The following is a 16,721-nucleotide window of genomic DNA, read 5'->3' on the forward strand; positions in this document are numbered from 1 at the left end:
TAAAGTTTAGAAATTGGTTTATTTTGTGTGAGTTTATTTTGAGTGGGTTAAATAATGTGTAAAAGTGTTATTAATTTTTTCTTAATTACAATTTAATTAAATAATTTTACTAATCTTTTCAAGTGTGTGTTATATTTTAGATTTAATTTAATGTAATGTTTTTTTCTCTAGTAATATAATATTTATTTTAACACATGTAATATGATATTTTAATTTATCTAATTTTAATAATCTATAGTATTATTGTCATGTAATTAATTAATAGTTTTATTTTTATTAAAATAATTAATTGAGTATAATAATTGTGATGATTTTAGTAAAATAATATAATAATAAAAAAAATATTATATTTTATTATAAGGGAATATTTGGTATTGGTCAATACCAAATTTGGTAATATGGTTGGAGATAGAGCTGTAAATGTGAGCCGCCCGACCCGGCCCGGCCCGGCCCACATTTTTCGTGCCTCCGGTAAATTCGGGCCGGGCCGGGCCAGCCCGCATAAAAATATATAGGCCCAGCACGGCCCACAAGCACGACCCACATGGGTCACGTGCCGGGCCGGACCGGGCCCAGATCGTGCCAGCCAATATTTCTAAAGTGGGCCAGCCTATTTTTTTAAATGGGCTTTTTTCGTGCCCTAAAAATGGGCCTCAAGTCAGCCAAAATCTAGGCCTAATTCGAGCCCACTTTTTTTTACCTGTTTTACTTTTTTTCCTGTTTTACTTTTTACATATATATATATATGTATATTTACTTAATTAACACAATAAAAATTCCAAACTTAAAAATAAAAATCAAATAAACATTGCCTCATTAAAAACTTTACCAAGAAAAAGTTTAAGAAATAAAATCTATAAAAATAGTATAATATTTTTACATACTATAATAAAATGATGATATAATAATAATTTTTTTATTTATTTGAGTTTAATTCGGGCTTTTTGTGTGCCGTGCTTTCGGGCTTTTTATATTCGTGCTTACGTGTCGTGCTTTCGTGTCGTGCCTTCGGGCTTGTCGTGCCGTGCCGTGCTAAGCCCGTGTCGTGCCCGTGCCTGGCCCGAGCCCATATTTTTTCGTGTCGTGCCTGGCCCAAGCCCATATTTTTTCGTGCCGTGCTCAAAAGCCCGGCCCGTATTTAGAGCTCTAGTTGGAGATAGTGTTAGGTAATGGGTCGAGATTTTTTTTAGTTATATTTACAATAATATTTTTAGTAGTACAATAGTACAAAATATAAGAGTAGGACAGGTTGGAAAGGTTGGCTGGTGTTTGTTGGCTGTGTTTCATTGGCTCGATAGGGTGATATGAAAACACAATAATAGTTGGGTCCTTCACTCCTCCTATTTAATGGTAACTAAAAACAAAAACTTTCTCGTTTGACAGCCCATGCCAGATTGCAAATTCCTAGATTTCGCTTCCAAATAGCGACCTTTTTGTTGTTATGACAAGAGTATTTTATTTACTAATTGTCCATCATTCCATTCTTTCACACAACAAGTTATATTAGTTATAGCATGTGAAAAAGTAACTTATCAAACTATTTTTGGCAACAAATAAGAAATACAATAAAAATTTATTTCAACATTTATACCATGGAAAAATCAACTAAATGTAGTTAATCTAATAGTTAAATTAAAATATTTCAATAAATATTCATATAGTTTAATTAAAACAAATCAATTTTATCATATGTGTTTTGGATTTTGATCGTTAGATTAATTCATATATTGTTTATGGTGTGTGTAACTTTATATAAAAAACATGTGTTTTTTGAGTGTTTCTCTTTAATATATATTTATATAATATTGATCTCTATTAAATCCAAAATTAATAGCTTAATATAGATATTGCATGGACCAGAATCACATTTTTCAACCACCGTTTAAATGGTATTTAAAAAAAATCAATGTTCTATATATATTTTTTTAATTTTCTATTTGTTGTTGTATTATTTCTATTGTAATTCAATGCCAAGTATAATAAGGAACTTGTTTATATAAAGAAGGAATCCATATTATGAGTTTTTTTAACCTATTAACTAAGAGAATTATTATTGGGAAATAATATGGTTAACTTGATCTGATGTATTGTTATTGATACAATTTAATATTGAGTGTCACATATTTTCTATTATTAAATTGCGCAAATCTATATTGGCAATGATCAATACATATATTGAGAAATTTATTTGTAAAAGTTTATTATTAAAAGAACATTATACATACTTGTTGATGCGGTTCTTCGCCAACAGGTAATTAAGAAAAGAAGAGAAAGGGATTAGTGCTTATGTTGAACCGAAATAGATAAATGATCTTAGAAATGAACTGGTGACTCAAAATACGTTTTTTAAGTGGTTCAAAGGTTAAAATCCTTCTACTCCACTAGTCAGTATTATTGCTATATACTGGGTATTCTTTTACATGGTATTTCTTACAATATAGAATCCAACCCCTTATAACTCCCAGGGTCTCCATATTTATAGGAGAAGGCACTTGGGAGTTGGTAAGAAGGTCATCCCGTGACCTCCTTACCTATCATGTCAACTTTGAGACATTCATGATTAATTCCTAAATCTGACACATAAGTGTGGTCAAATCAATAGGTAAGGGGATAATGGGTCGCACGACCCAAACCAGTCGTAGGTGTCTGAATATGCACGTTCCTGCTGCGTGTCTGAGAAGTCAGGGGTATATCAGACACGTGATGTCTGATATATGCACGTTTACCATGCGTGATTGACTTTATAAAAGGTCACAGCCTCCAACTCCAGCTCGTACCACGAGCTGGATGCTTCCCTCGACCTGTGGCCTCCAGAGTCTAGGCTCAGTCCTTAAGCAATCTTGGTGAACCCTTAGGTTACCTCGAGCTAAGGAGGTAGGACCTTACGATGGTAGCTCCGGTCTTGGAGATGTTCATGTGGTAGTCGTGATTAGGCCGTATCTCAGCTCGCTAATCAGCCCGTGGGAAAATCAGGGCGTACAATACTCTTATCTACTTTTTAAAGTTTTTTTTCCTCATTTTTAGTTACTTTAATTATTTTTTAAGAATGTTTCTCTCTCTCTCAAAACTAAATAATTTTTTTCAATAATTATTTGTGTATTTTTTAATTTTTTTGTGTTGTCTATCATTGTCATTTTATTGTTAGTTTTGATCATTTTTAAATCTTAGTCATACTTATTCCACTACAAAAAATGTCACTTTTACTAGCTCTTTTTGGCACAGGCAAATAATGCAATTTCCCACAATTTTCCAAGAAATTTCAATTTATTTAAGGCTTAGTAATTGGCTACAAACCTTTTAAGATACTCAATGATATTGTTTACTAATCCTACATGGTTTTTTCATTTGAGTGCATACTCTTTGATTCTAGTTAGAAATTTTATTAGTCTATTACTTATGATTTAATTTTTTTTATATTGGGGGAGGGGATTTAAACTTGGGACCTCATTTTTAGTTTTAAGAAAATGAAGAGAGTATCGAGAAAAATAGACATCTTTATTTTTCAGTTGTGTAAAAACTACAAACTAAGGTATTTAAAGCTACAGTAATACACCTAAGTATTATTCGGTTACAACAAAAAAAACTATTACAAAACTTACTTTAGTTCTCTATTGTAACTAACTAACAAAATGATGTTAATACTCCCCCTCAAGATGGACTACATATGTTCATCAAACCCATCTTGCCAATTAAATGACCAAACTGAGTTGGAAAGAGTGCCTTAGTTAACACATCTGCAATTTGGTCCTGTGTTGACACATGAAACAGAATTATGATGTGACAATCAATCTCAGTAGGTTTGGTTCTCTCATGGAAGATTGGATTTGTAGCAATGTGAAGTGCTGCTTGATTGTCATAGTACATAACAACTAGTTTTTCATGCTCAACTTTCAGCTCCCTCAGTAATGACAGCAACCATGTCAACTCACAACTTATATTCTCCATAGCCCTGTATTCAGCCTCTGCCGAAGATCTTGATACAATATGTTGTTTTTTGGACTTCCATGAAATTAAGGAATCTCCCAAGAATACACAAAAGCTAGTTGTAGATCTTCTTATGTCTTGACAAGTAGCCCAATTTGAATAAGTGAAAGCACTTAATCTAATTTCAGATTTTGATTAGTAAAACAACCCTTGGCTGGGGAGCAGACTTTAGGTACTGTAAAACCCTTTGTGCAGCTCTAAGAAGAGGTTGACGAGGCTTAGCTAAAAATTGACTAAGTCTATTTACTGAATAGCACAAGTCAGGCCTATAGTCAAGTAGAGTAACCTTCCAATGAGTCTCATATACACCCGGATCATCCAAGAGCTCTCCTTCACTTTCACTTAACTTCAAATTAGGTACCATAGGAGTACTAATAGGTTTAGTACCTAAACAGCTAGCTTCTTTGAGAATCTATAAAGCATAAGGCCTTTGAGAAATGAAAATCCCCTTTTCTGTTCGAGCTACTTCTAAACCAAGGAAATATCTCAAGTTTCCCAAGTCTTTAAGCTTGAATTTCTTGTCAAGATCTTGTTTTAGTCGCTCAATAGCTTGTAAATTGTTCCCATCAACGATAACATGATCCACATATACTAATAAAGCTATAAAACACTACCTTCATGTTTGAAAAATAAAAAGTGATCCGTGGCTGATTGTTTGAACTGTTTTTCTAGCAAAATACCTGAAAATATTGCATACCATTTCCTTGAATCTTGCTTTAAACCATAGAGAGACTTGTTAAGTTTGCACACTGGGTTATGAGGCATAAGAATCTCCCTCTTAGGGCTATACCCTCGAGGAATAGTCATATAAACCTCTTCATGAAGATCTCCATGCAAAAAAGCATTATTAACATCCAATTTGTGAAAAAACCAGCCATGAGATGAAGCTAAAGCAAGAAGTAACTTGACAGAAACAAGTTTAGCAACATGAGCAAAGGTATCATTATAGTCAATACCTTCTTGTTGTGTGTATCTGTGGAAAATATATTCTGATATTTTATTTCTTTGAGAGCACTGCCATTTAAATAGGCACTTTACAAACTATAGACTAATTTGATATTAAATACCAAATATTCTAGGGCAATTACAATGGTACTAAATCAACCTAAAATCCTCCAAAAAAGGAAAAATATAGTGTGTACAGATTGGTTTCCCATTCTTGAGGGACACCGAATTAATTAAAATAATAATAGAAAATAAAAAACAATATTTTCTACACCCTCCCTCAAGCTGGTGCATAGAGATTCCACATGCCCAGCTTGAAAACAATCTCATTAAAACTGTCTTTCGATAAGCCTTTAGTCAGAATATTAGCCTGCTATTGTTTGCTGGGAACATACACAACACATAACTCTTTCTGTTCAGTTTTTTCTTTAATGAAGTGTATATCCACTTCCACATGCTTCGTCCTATCATGATGAACTGGGTTATGTGCAATGCTGATTGCTGATTTGTTGTCACTATATAATTTTAAAGGCTTCGTTCTTTGAAGTTTCAGCTCTTCAAATATACGTTTAATCCAGATTAGCTCGCATACTCCTTGACCAAGAGCTCTAAGTTCCGCTTCTGCACTACTTCGAGCTACTACTGACTGTTTTTTACTTCTTCAAGTAACTAAGTTCCCCCAAACTTTGGTACAATAGCTAGTGGTTGATCTTCTATCCTCAACTGATCCTGCCCAATCCGCATCGGTGAATGCCTCAACGCCTCGTTTTTCATTTTTCTTGAACAATAAGCCAGTCCGAGGTGTTTTCTTTAGGTAACGTAAGATTTTGTACACAGCTTCTAAATGTTCTTCAAGAGGATTGTGCATGTATTGACTAACCAGGCTCACGGCGAAAGCAATGTCGGGTCGGGTATGAGACAAGTAGATTAGTTTACCCACTAATCGTTGATACATTCCCTTGTCTACCATCTTCTCTTTCGTATTCTTTTTGTACTTGCCTTTTGGTTCAACTAGAGATGCTACAGGTTTACAACCACTCATTCCAGTTTCTTTGAGAAGATCCAGAATGTATTTTCTCTGTGATACTGAAATTCCTTGTTTAGTCCTTGCCACCTCCATACCTAGAAAGTATTTCATAGGTCCAAGGTCTTTCACTTCAAACTCCTAGGCTAGTACACCTTTAAGCTTATCTTGCTCTTCATAATCATCACATGTTATTATCATATCATCGACATAAACAATGAGGATAGTCACCTTACCCTCTTGTGAGTGTTTGAAAAACAGTGTGTGATCAGATTGAGCTTGTTTGTAACCATGCCTTTTTATCACCTGATTAAATCTTTCGAACCACACCCTTGGAGACTGTTTTAGACCATGGAGAGATTTTTTCAGATGACATACATTCTCTTTTCCATATCTGTCTTCGAAGCCTGGAGGAATTCTCCTATAAACTTCTTCCTCCAAATATCCATTGAGAAAGGCATTTTTGATGTCTAGCTGCTGTAAGGGCCAATCTAGATTGGTAGTAATAGATAACAGGACCCTCACAGTATTTAGCTTTGCAACAGGAGCAAATGTCTCGTTGTAATCTACACCATGTGTTTGAGTGAACCCCTTTGCAATGAGTAGAAAGTCACATTAGGGTATGGTCGTTTTTGAGTCGAAATGAGTAGAAATTTGGTATGTGGAGATTTTCTAGGCAAGCTTGGCATTAAGGCCGTTTTTGAGTTTGGTAAACTTATTCTTACCAAGTCCAATGTATTTTTGGGAAAGGGGTACTCTTGTTAGGGTATGGTCTAATTGTGCACCAATGATGTAACTTTCAATGTTATTAATAAAGATGTTATATCCGCTTATATTGTTGAATATTATTCTTTATTTTATGGCATCTTAGACTATCTCATATAAGTTTTTCAACAATGAAAAGAGTGGTGAAATGTGGTATGATTGCATGCAATATTAAAAACTATGGAAAATGTGAAACATGTGTTAAGGCAAAAATGATAAGGAAATTATTTCCTTGTGTAGAAAGATCATCTAATAGAAAGATATTTAATCCATATTGATCTTTGTGAATTAAATGGTGTTTTAGTAGATATACCTATGTGTTGCTTTTAAAGCATAAAGATGAGACTTTTGATGCTTTTAAAGTATATAAATTAGAAGTTGAAAATCAACATAATAAAAAGATTAAGGTGCTAAGAAGTGAGAGAGGATGAGAGTACTTCTCTAATGAATTCAATGCATTTTGTGAAGAAAATGACATAATTCATGTGTGCACGGCACCATATACACCACAACACAATGGTGTTGGTGAGAGAAAAAATATAACTTATCAAGAGATGAAAAAATAGAACGTTATTAACCGCTTGGCACATTCTTAATCGAATACGAATGAGGAAAAAATGAGATATCTCCATATGAGTTATGGAAATGAAGAAAACCCAATTGAGGGTACTTCAAAGTGTGGGGGTGTCTTGCATATTACAAGAAAAAAGAACCTAATAGTACAAAGTTAGGTTCAAGAGCCATAAAGTGTGCTTTTGTTGGTTATGCCAACAACAGTAAAGCTTATAGGTGACAACTCTTGAATAAAGAGTTATTTTTATACTTTTAAGCTTATAAATATAGAATTAGGTTGAGTGATGTTTGTTTATTATTGTACTTTTTGGGTAATTCTTTTCTGTTTTGTATTCTTGTGTCCTTTTTTGGTTGTTAAGAGCTAAAAGTAGACAAATAATGAATAGTGAAATGGCTCTAAGCTGTTTAATTTGTGATGAAATGTCACATTTTGCTAGAGCATTTTTAGCCGGATACAACAAGGGGAATTAAGCATATAAAGGAGAGACACGTGGCATGTCATTAATTGAGTTGTCAAAGGGTGGTGAGGTGGCAAAAATCAGAGTTTCTAAGCTGCATTTTACAGGAGCAAGTTCTAGAAGAGAAGAGGAGACTCAGGAGAGAAAGAAGGAGGGGCATTTTGGGACATGAGGAAAAATGATTTTGTACCCTAGCTGAAAGAAAAAGAAGGGATAGCCTCCATTACCATATTCAACCATCTTTTAGAGGGAGAAGCACCAAGTACAAGAAGTTTTCAGAGTACAAAGAAGGAAAGAGAAGAAAGAAGAAGAGAATATTGATTTCATCATCAAATTTGGGCTACTCTTCTACTTTGTTTGTTATTTCTTTCCTAATATCTCTTAGTAATTGGTGTTTGATTTCTCATGGGCAGATTTAATTTTGTATTTGTGTTTCTTGATTTACTCATGAACTAGATATTAGGAGGCTTGGAATATTAATGAACTCTACGTCTTAATTCTAAATTTCTTGCACTTTATTTTAGCAAATCACTCATTGTGCGTTCAATGTGCTTAATGATGAATTCTTCTTGTTGTTTGACCACCAATGGCAAGATGATTAGTTATATTTTTGTTGGGAAGTTTGAATATAATAGATAAATTTGAATGACACAAGTAGATAATCTTGTTAGATTAATTTTTGTGAATAGCATAGGAATGCATTGTTTGCCTTGTGTAACAATTATAAATTGATGCTTAAATCAGAATTCTTAAACTTGATTAGCATATGAATATGTTTAATTAGGTGAAAGAATTAATACCATAGGATTTGGGAAAGTTCTATGAACTTACTTTGAATTTTTGTTAACTTTGGGAATTTTGCTGAGATTTTGCTACAACAAAATGTACATGTCATTTGACATAGAGAGATTTAATAATTCTAGCCCATTTCAACCAATTTATTACCTCACTTTCAGATTGGCATTGCAGTTTATTTTTAAGCATTTTTAATTGATCTCAAGTAGTGTTAGTTTACAAAAATCAAAACAAATTAATTTGGTTACTTTTGCAATTGTTTGGTAATTGATTTATGCAATTAGTTTTAATTTGCAATCCCCGTGGAGACGATCTCAAATATTTATTACTTTATTACTTGTTTTGTGACTGTGTACACTTACACATTATTGATCAAATTTTATCACAACAAGTTTTGGCGTTGTTGCCAGGGATTGAAATTAGAATTTTGTGTATTATTAATTATTTTGCAATTTGTTTTTCTTATTTTGCACTAATCTTGTTTGCTTGATCTTGTCCTTTGATAGATTGCTTATGTTGCATGAACGAGCGTCTAGACTTTGAGCTAGCCCCTATTGTCCCTGAGATTGAACGAACATTTAGAAGAAGACTAAGGGAAAAATGGGCTCAACTTCACCTTGCTATGGCTCAAGAAGGTGAAGGGGTTAAGGAGATTGAAGCTCAACCCATGCTTAATGTGGCTGTTGGAGTTGCCAATAATACAACCAATGCTTTCAATGTCGATAATGTTATTGTTATGGCTGATGAAAGAGAGAGGCCATAAGGGAGTACGCTTCCGCAATGTTTAATGAGCTGAATCCTGACATTGTTAGGCCTGCAATTGAAGCAGCTCAATTTGAGTTGAAGCCCGTGATGTTCCAAATGTTGTAGAAAGTGGGTCAATTTAGTGGGCTGCCTACATAGGACCCTCATCTCCATCCCCGCTCATTTTTGGAGGTGATTGATTCCTTCAAGTTGCAAGACGTTATTGAAGAAGCCTTGAGATTGAAATTGTTTCCTTTTTCTCTGAGGGATAGAGCTAGAGCTTGGCTCAATACACTTCCTTCCAACTCGGTGTCTACATGGAATGAGCTAGCTAAGAAATTTTTGATGAAGTATTTCCCTCCAACGAAAAATGCCAAGTTTCGGAATGAGATTATTTCTTTACAATAGTTGGAGGATGAGTCGATGTGTGATGGTTGGGAGAGGTTCAGGGAGTTATTGAGGAAGTGCCCACATCATGGTATTCCACATTGCATTCAAATGTAGAGTTTTTACAATGGTCTCAATGCTTCCACTCGTATGGTTTTGGATGATTCAATAATTGGGGATATTCTCTCTAAGTCCTACAATGAAGCATATGAGATTTTGGAGCGGATTGCCAACAATAATTAACATGAGGTAAATGCTTTGACAATATTGACCGCTCAAGTTTCATCTATGACCAACCTCCTAAAGACCTTAAGTATGGGGGGTAATGTACAATCAGCTCCTATGGGCTAAGTAGGGGATGATTCTTGTGTTTATTGTGGAGATGGGCACACATTTGATATATTTCCTTCAATCCCGCTTTGCTATGTGACATGTGGAATCAAGATGACAACCGCAACAATCCATATCCTATCTCTTACAATCAGGGGTGGAGGAATCATCCAAACGTTTCTTGGGGAGGTCAAGTGGTGCATCCATGCCTAACAAGCCCAATTATCCACTAATATTTTCTTAACAACAACCAAGAGCTCAACCTCCTCATCAAAAATTTTCTCAAACAAGCTCTTTGGGGAATTTGATGAAAGAGTATATGGCCAAGAATGATGCAGTGATACAACGTCAAGAAGCGTCTTTGAGGAACCTTTAAAATGGGGCAACTAGCTAATGAATTGAGAAATAGATTACAAGGTACATTGCTTAGTGATACCAAAAATCCAAGAATAGATGGTTAAGATCATTGCAAGGTGATCACTTTGAGGAGTGGAAAAGATCTGGAGTTGAATGAAAAAAATCTAAGTGAAAAACCGAGCCTACTTCTATCCAAACTAGTGTGCAAAAAGAGGAAATAGCTAGAACTTATAATGTGTCAAAAATGGTGACCCTGAAGCAAATGCTACAACATTTTCTCAAAAAAATGCATCAGAGAAGCTAAATAGCAAGCCACCTCCACCATTTCCACAACAATTTGAAAAGCAGCAACAAAAATGTCAAGTCATGAGACTTTTAGATGTTTTGAAGCAACTCCACATCAACATACCATTCGTGGAAGATTTGGAACAAAAGCCCAACTATGTGAAGTTTTTGAAGGACATCTTGATTAAGAAGATGAGACTTGGAGAATTTGAAACAGTGGCTTTGACAGAAGGTTGTAGTGCAATGTTGAAGAATAAGATTCCACCTAAAATGAAAGATCTGGGTAGCTTCACAATTCCCATTTCTATTGGGGGCGGAGATGCTGGTAAAGTTCATTGTGATTTGGGAGCTAGTATTAATTTGATGCCATGTCCATTTTTAAAAATTTGGGAATTGGAGAGGCGAGGTGTAATGACCCAAAAATGCTAATAGGGTTTAGTGCCTTGATTAGCGTGCCACAGGGCATAATTGGATATATGTGTGTTTAATTGGTTAAATGCTTGACTATGTGGCATGCATGACTTATATGATTATGTGAATATATTATATGCATGTTTATGAGTATTAGATATGCATGTGGGCTCTTTACTATTTATAAGGGCATATTTGTAATTTTGGCTCGTTAAGGACATAAATGTGATTATAAGTGATAAATGGTTAAGACCACATTATTATGTTGATACACTTGCAGTATATGGCTCGAGACAGTCCTAGTGAGCGAATTAGCGAAATAGTCATAGCGGAGTTTAATACCGGCTCAGGGGAGCCTAGGGGTATTTTGGTAATTTAGAGAATATTTTGGGATTTATTGATTAATGAATAAGTATTTGGTAATTAATTGGACGTGATGAGATTAATTGGTAAATGGTAGGAACACTTGAGGAATTAGCGGGAATCGGGAAATGATCGTTTTACCCTTAGAAACAAATAAAAGGTTAAGTGGGTATTTGAGGAATTAGCGGGAAACCTCGTGACTCCACTAAAGACTTGGAATTAATAAGTTAGTAAATTTATTTGTTAGATTTATGATAACTTATTTGACCTTGATTTCATAGGCCCATGGTCCCCACTATACCTTGGATAAAATCATCTAGATAGTCTCAATTAATTGATTTAATTATCAATTAGAATTATCAAAGTTGACCATGTCAATTTTGGATAGTTTCACAGAGTTATGTAATTTTGAGAAGAAAAGAGAAATCATGGAAGATTTATTAATTAAGATAAATTGGTATCTAAATTAATAAATAGGTTTAAATCAAGGTTAAAATTATAAATAATTAATTTGATAAAGGATTTAAATAATTAAATCAATAGAGAATAATACAGGCCTTGATTTTAAGTCCAATGGGCTTATAATAAAATGGGAAATTTCACGGGCCTAAAGCCAATGATAATTTCGACAAAGAGCTGTTAATTGGCTATTATTTTATTGATTTTTTAATTAAATAAATGACCTAATTGAGTCTACAAAATGAATGTTAATAGAGAAGTCAAAACAGAAGTTCACAAGTTGAAACACAAGTTTTTAATAGGTTTTAGATTCTCTCTAAACATAAGTCCTTTTCTAAGCCTTATTGTTCTTCTCTCTTCTTCTTTACGTATCTATCTCATGTCTTGAGAATTGCCCACTCTAGTCTTGGTGATTCTAAGGATACTTTGGAAGGCTGTGAAGAAAATTGAAGATCGGTTCAGTTTCTTGATAATACTCCGCGACAGAAATGATACAAGGGTTAGAGAAACTGAAGGAATGACTCATTCATTCTGCTGCGTATAATGTAAGTATTCTTCTCATTATTTCTCTTTGAATTCAATTTTAGAAACATATTCTAGGTTATCTCATATTAATTTGTTTAATATTAGATCTACATAAAAATAAATAAAGATCATGTATAAGTTTCCCAACATGATTCTGGTTTCTTAAGCTAATTTTAGGTACTTAGGGAGAGTAAGAATTGTTTATAGGCTAGATATAATTTTTGGCTGTTAATTGGGGGTGTGAATTTGAGGATAGGCTCGAGGAGAAAGCTAGGAAAGGGAAGTTTTTCTGGGTTTAGGGGCTCGAGTCGCGGTCTAGTTCTTCAGGCGCCATGACCCGCATGCTTAAGGAGGCTGGGAGCCTCTATTTGCCAGGCGTGCCATGACTCGGAGGGGTGCAAGTAGTGGCGCATGACCTCCAGCAGGGAAGTCTTGGCCTTTGTCTTAGGGGCGGGTCGCGGCCCTTAAGGGCAAGTGGTGACCCTAAATGGGAAATTAAATGAAAACAAGGTTTTAGGCTCGGGGATTCAAAGCTAGGTGCTCGGGATGAATTCTACTACCCGGTTTTGTAGAACTCGAGGTCTCATAGGCTAATATTTGTTCCCTAAACATTTATTTTAATTAGAGATTGATAGTTACCCACTATTATTGTGACTAGGATATTGCTAAGGCTCAGAACTAAGGATCATGCTCGAGATCACTCTTTATTCATTGCTTGGGATTCGAGGTAAGAAATATGCACCCATGTGGTTGTGAAAGGGACTGAGATTCCCAGTAATTGAATGTAGTGTCCCAGAATATTTACTTAGCTAGCTAGATAGTTGTAGTAGTTAGTATTAGTTTGTAGCATGCTAGATTCTGTGGATTTTGGTTCAAACCGGGACTTAGTTGGAAACTCATAGCAACAGTTATGGATTTTATAAGTTTAACCTATAGTTTAGAAATATTAATTATAACATAAGGTTTGATTAATATTGTTGATCCTAGAAATATATTTATTATAACCTAAAGTTTAGATATAATTATTAAGAACATGACACTTGTCATAATCATGTTTATTAATGATTTAAGTATTTTTGATGAATAGTTTAAATAAAAGAAGAATCTAGAAGCTCTAGAACCTTCCAACACCTGCTAGAATCACATTTAGACTCAGTCAAGTTTAATCAATTTCATATATGTTGAATAAGTGCAAATACATGTTTGATATATCAACATATGTCGATATATCGCTGTTATAGGAGCCGATATATCGCCTACGGAAGATACGAAAAACACATCGACTTCGCACGAACGATCGAACGAAGGCTTGGGAACATAGTGGAGGCGATATATTGCCTATAGGGGGTGATATATCAGCCCCACCCTTGCATTTTTGAACTCTGTGGAATCCGAGCTTAAAACATCCCTTAACCACTTAGACTTGCCTTTAAACAATTTTGACCGAGTTATGGGCTTCTGTTGAATGAAAATTCAAATCTTTTTCATTTTATATTCATTTATTTATTCAAATTAAAAGGGATTAGTTTCACTACTTGAACTCTATAAATAGGACCTAGTACTCAGCCATTTTCTTCATTCTTCAAGCATTTATTCAGAGCCTCCAAGTTGCTAAGGTTATCATAGAGAGAAACACTTGGGTTTTGGGTTAAAAGCTTTATCATTCTAAGCTTTTCTAAACACTTAGGAAGTGAGATATAGTGTTATTTTGGTATCGAGGTGTAGATCGGGTTCTATTTCAACCAAGGTATTCTTATCCTCAAGTTCAAGTTCTTCATAGTTCTTTAGTTTTCTTTTATTTTCTTTTCAGATCCTAACTCTTGTTTATGATTCTTAGTTAGGAATTTAATTTTCTTGAAACTTAAGGTTCTTTTCGGTAAGTTTCTACTTGGATGGTTTAGTTCCCTTTTCATATTCATTCTTTAGAAATACTCACCATTCTTACTGTTGGTTTTAGGAGTATTCCAATCCCGTTCTTGTTCTCAAATATCCTGATTTTTGGTAAGGAAAATAGGTTAGATTATATATGTTTATATGTTTATGTTATGATATGTTTTATGCTATGATATGTATATGTATAAATATGTTTTGTAGTCCTTGGGCATATGACTTGTTTAGATAGCAAGCCCCAAGAATATGTTTTATAGTAGCTTGGGCATATGACTTACGTAGATTGCAAGCCCCAAGAATTTTTATCATTTTCATGGTTTAGAGTTATGATTTACCCTACCTCCATTAGTAGACAGAGGACCTAGATGGGTTATCATATACTACTATGTGATCTAACCTACCTCGATTAGTAGACAGAGGACCTAGATGGTTTTATCACATTCCATGCTAATGAGTTAGTGGCCATTAATGTTGTAGTCCTATATGTTATATGTTTTATAGTATATGCTTTATGATATAGTCTTGTGTTTTATATATGACATATATGTTTTAGTAGATTTTCCTTGCTGGGCATTAGGCTCATTCATTTATTTTTTTAGCATGATGCAGGAAAATGATTATGGAAGGCGGAAAGATTCATGGCAACTTGGCTTGTGTGTTGAACATGAATGGATTGAATGGACTGTGCGTCGATCGAGGATGACGTTATTTTTAAGTCTTTTGAATTATGTTTCTTTTGTAATTCCGCACTTAGTTTTTAAACAGTTGATTTACTTTATGTTTTATGTTTTTATGTATTAAATAATAGGTACTCATACCGTATTTTATATTTCATATTTTACTTTGTATTTTGCACAATATTTATTTTGGGGTTTTAAATAAAGTTATGTTATTTCTTATGTATGTTTCCCAAAATAGAAGCTATGTCTAGTAGTTTTTAATGGTCCCAGGTCTTAGAAATAGTTGGGTCATTACATTGAATATATATGTTGTATGATTGTACAGTTGTTATGCATTATGAGAGTGTACAACCTAAGGGGGCCGGAGCTGATGATAAGCGTACTGAACGTAGCTCGGCCTAAGCGAGTCAGGATCAGCTAGATAAATAGAGGGCTCGACCTAAGGGCGCCGACCCTGAACATTTGTATTATTGATTAAGATGTATGATTGAAAATACATGTTTACCATTGTTTAGCCTAATGCTTGTACTCTGCTAAATAACTGAATTAGTTGGATTGAGGTTGATTGATTATTACTGTTGCTATATGTTTTTTATATTTATTGTTTCATGCTAGGCCTTGGCTCATGGGTGCTACGTCGTGCAGGTAAAGGCAAAGGGAAATTAGAAAACCATGAGTTGGAGAGCTTTGGGGGCGGAGTGTACATCGCCAGCTGATCGACCACCACGGCCAAGGGAAAGTTACAGGAATAGAACTCTAAATTGTATTTTTACATTAGATTGACTTTTGTTGTACCAACTTTTGGGAATTGTATTTACCACATATACCCTGTTTTTGGGATCCCATGTATCAAGCATTTGTTTTAATTAAAATTAACCGCTTATGATCAAAATCTTTTAACCCTAACCTGATAGTTGGCTTTAAGACTACATTTATGTTCAAACAACTTGATTAGCAAGTCTTGCACTATTTTAAAATACACAGTGTAGCGGTCTTGGTAATACAGGGCGTTACAACTTGGTATCAGAGCTGTCTAGGTTTAAGGATTCCTGAAGACTGGCTGGGCATGTACAATCATCGCTAAAGATGAGTTCGAATTAGGGTTTGGTAACTATATATATGTGTTTACATGCTTAAATGTTTAAAGGAATTATAAATGCTTTGTTTCATGATTAATAAGGAGCACGAGATACTGATAGGGCCTGGCCCTTGACTACTATATGAATAGGTTAAGGCATGCTTATAACATTGCTACTGTATGTGAATGAATGTTTAAATGCTTATTTGCATCCTGATTGCATATTGTTGGTTGAGTTTCGATAATGGACCATGGAAAGAATGTTAACCTGTCATCATTGCCTGACCACTGAGTCGTTGATTGCAGATAAACTTGGATAGTTATGCGTCCAAGTCTATCAATACGACTAGCCAGCACAGGGGTCGAGGATAAAGATGATGAGTAGGGCCAGAACCCTCCACCAGTCCCTGAGAACTGGCAACAGATACTTGTTGATATGCAAGCCATGTTACAAAGTCAGGAAGGGAAAATTCTTCTTTTGAGACAGCAGGCTTTGTCAGGGAGTGCTGCACCTATTGTGCCACATGCTGTGGCACCAATTGTACAACCACTTGAGGTTGGGAAAAGGTGGGAGCCACTTTATGAACGGTTCAGAAGACAACATCCTCCAACTTTTGAGGGAGGACCAGATCCATTGAAGGCTGAATAGTGGATGAGTATGATCACCT

The 16,721-nt window shown here is 34.8% G+C and overlaps 1 non-coding gene across 1 annotated transcript; it reads right to left on the reverse strand.

Annotated features, from left to right (window-relative positions):
* Window positions 1-9,663: 9,663 nt before the first annotated feature.
* On the reverse strand, window positions 9,664-9,770 carry LOC133833289 (small nucleolar RNA R71). Its single transcript, XR_009892680.1, has one exon. It is a non-coding gene; the product is annotated as a small nucleolar RNA R71 (small nucleolar RNA).
* Between the last annotated feature and the right edge of the window lie 6,951 nt (window positions 9,771-16,721).

The sequence above is a fragment of the Humulus lupulus genome, chromosome 4 (assembly GCF_963169125.1).
Source record: "Humulus lupulus chromosome 4, drHumLupu1.1, whole genome shotgun sequence".
NCBI classification, from domain to species: domain Eukaryota; kingdom Viridiplantae; phylum Streptophyta; class Magnoliopsida; order Rosales; family Cannabaceae; genus Humulus; species Humulus lupulus.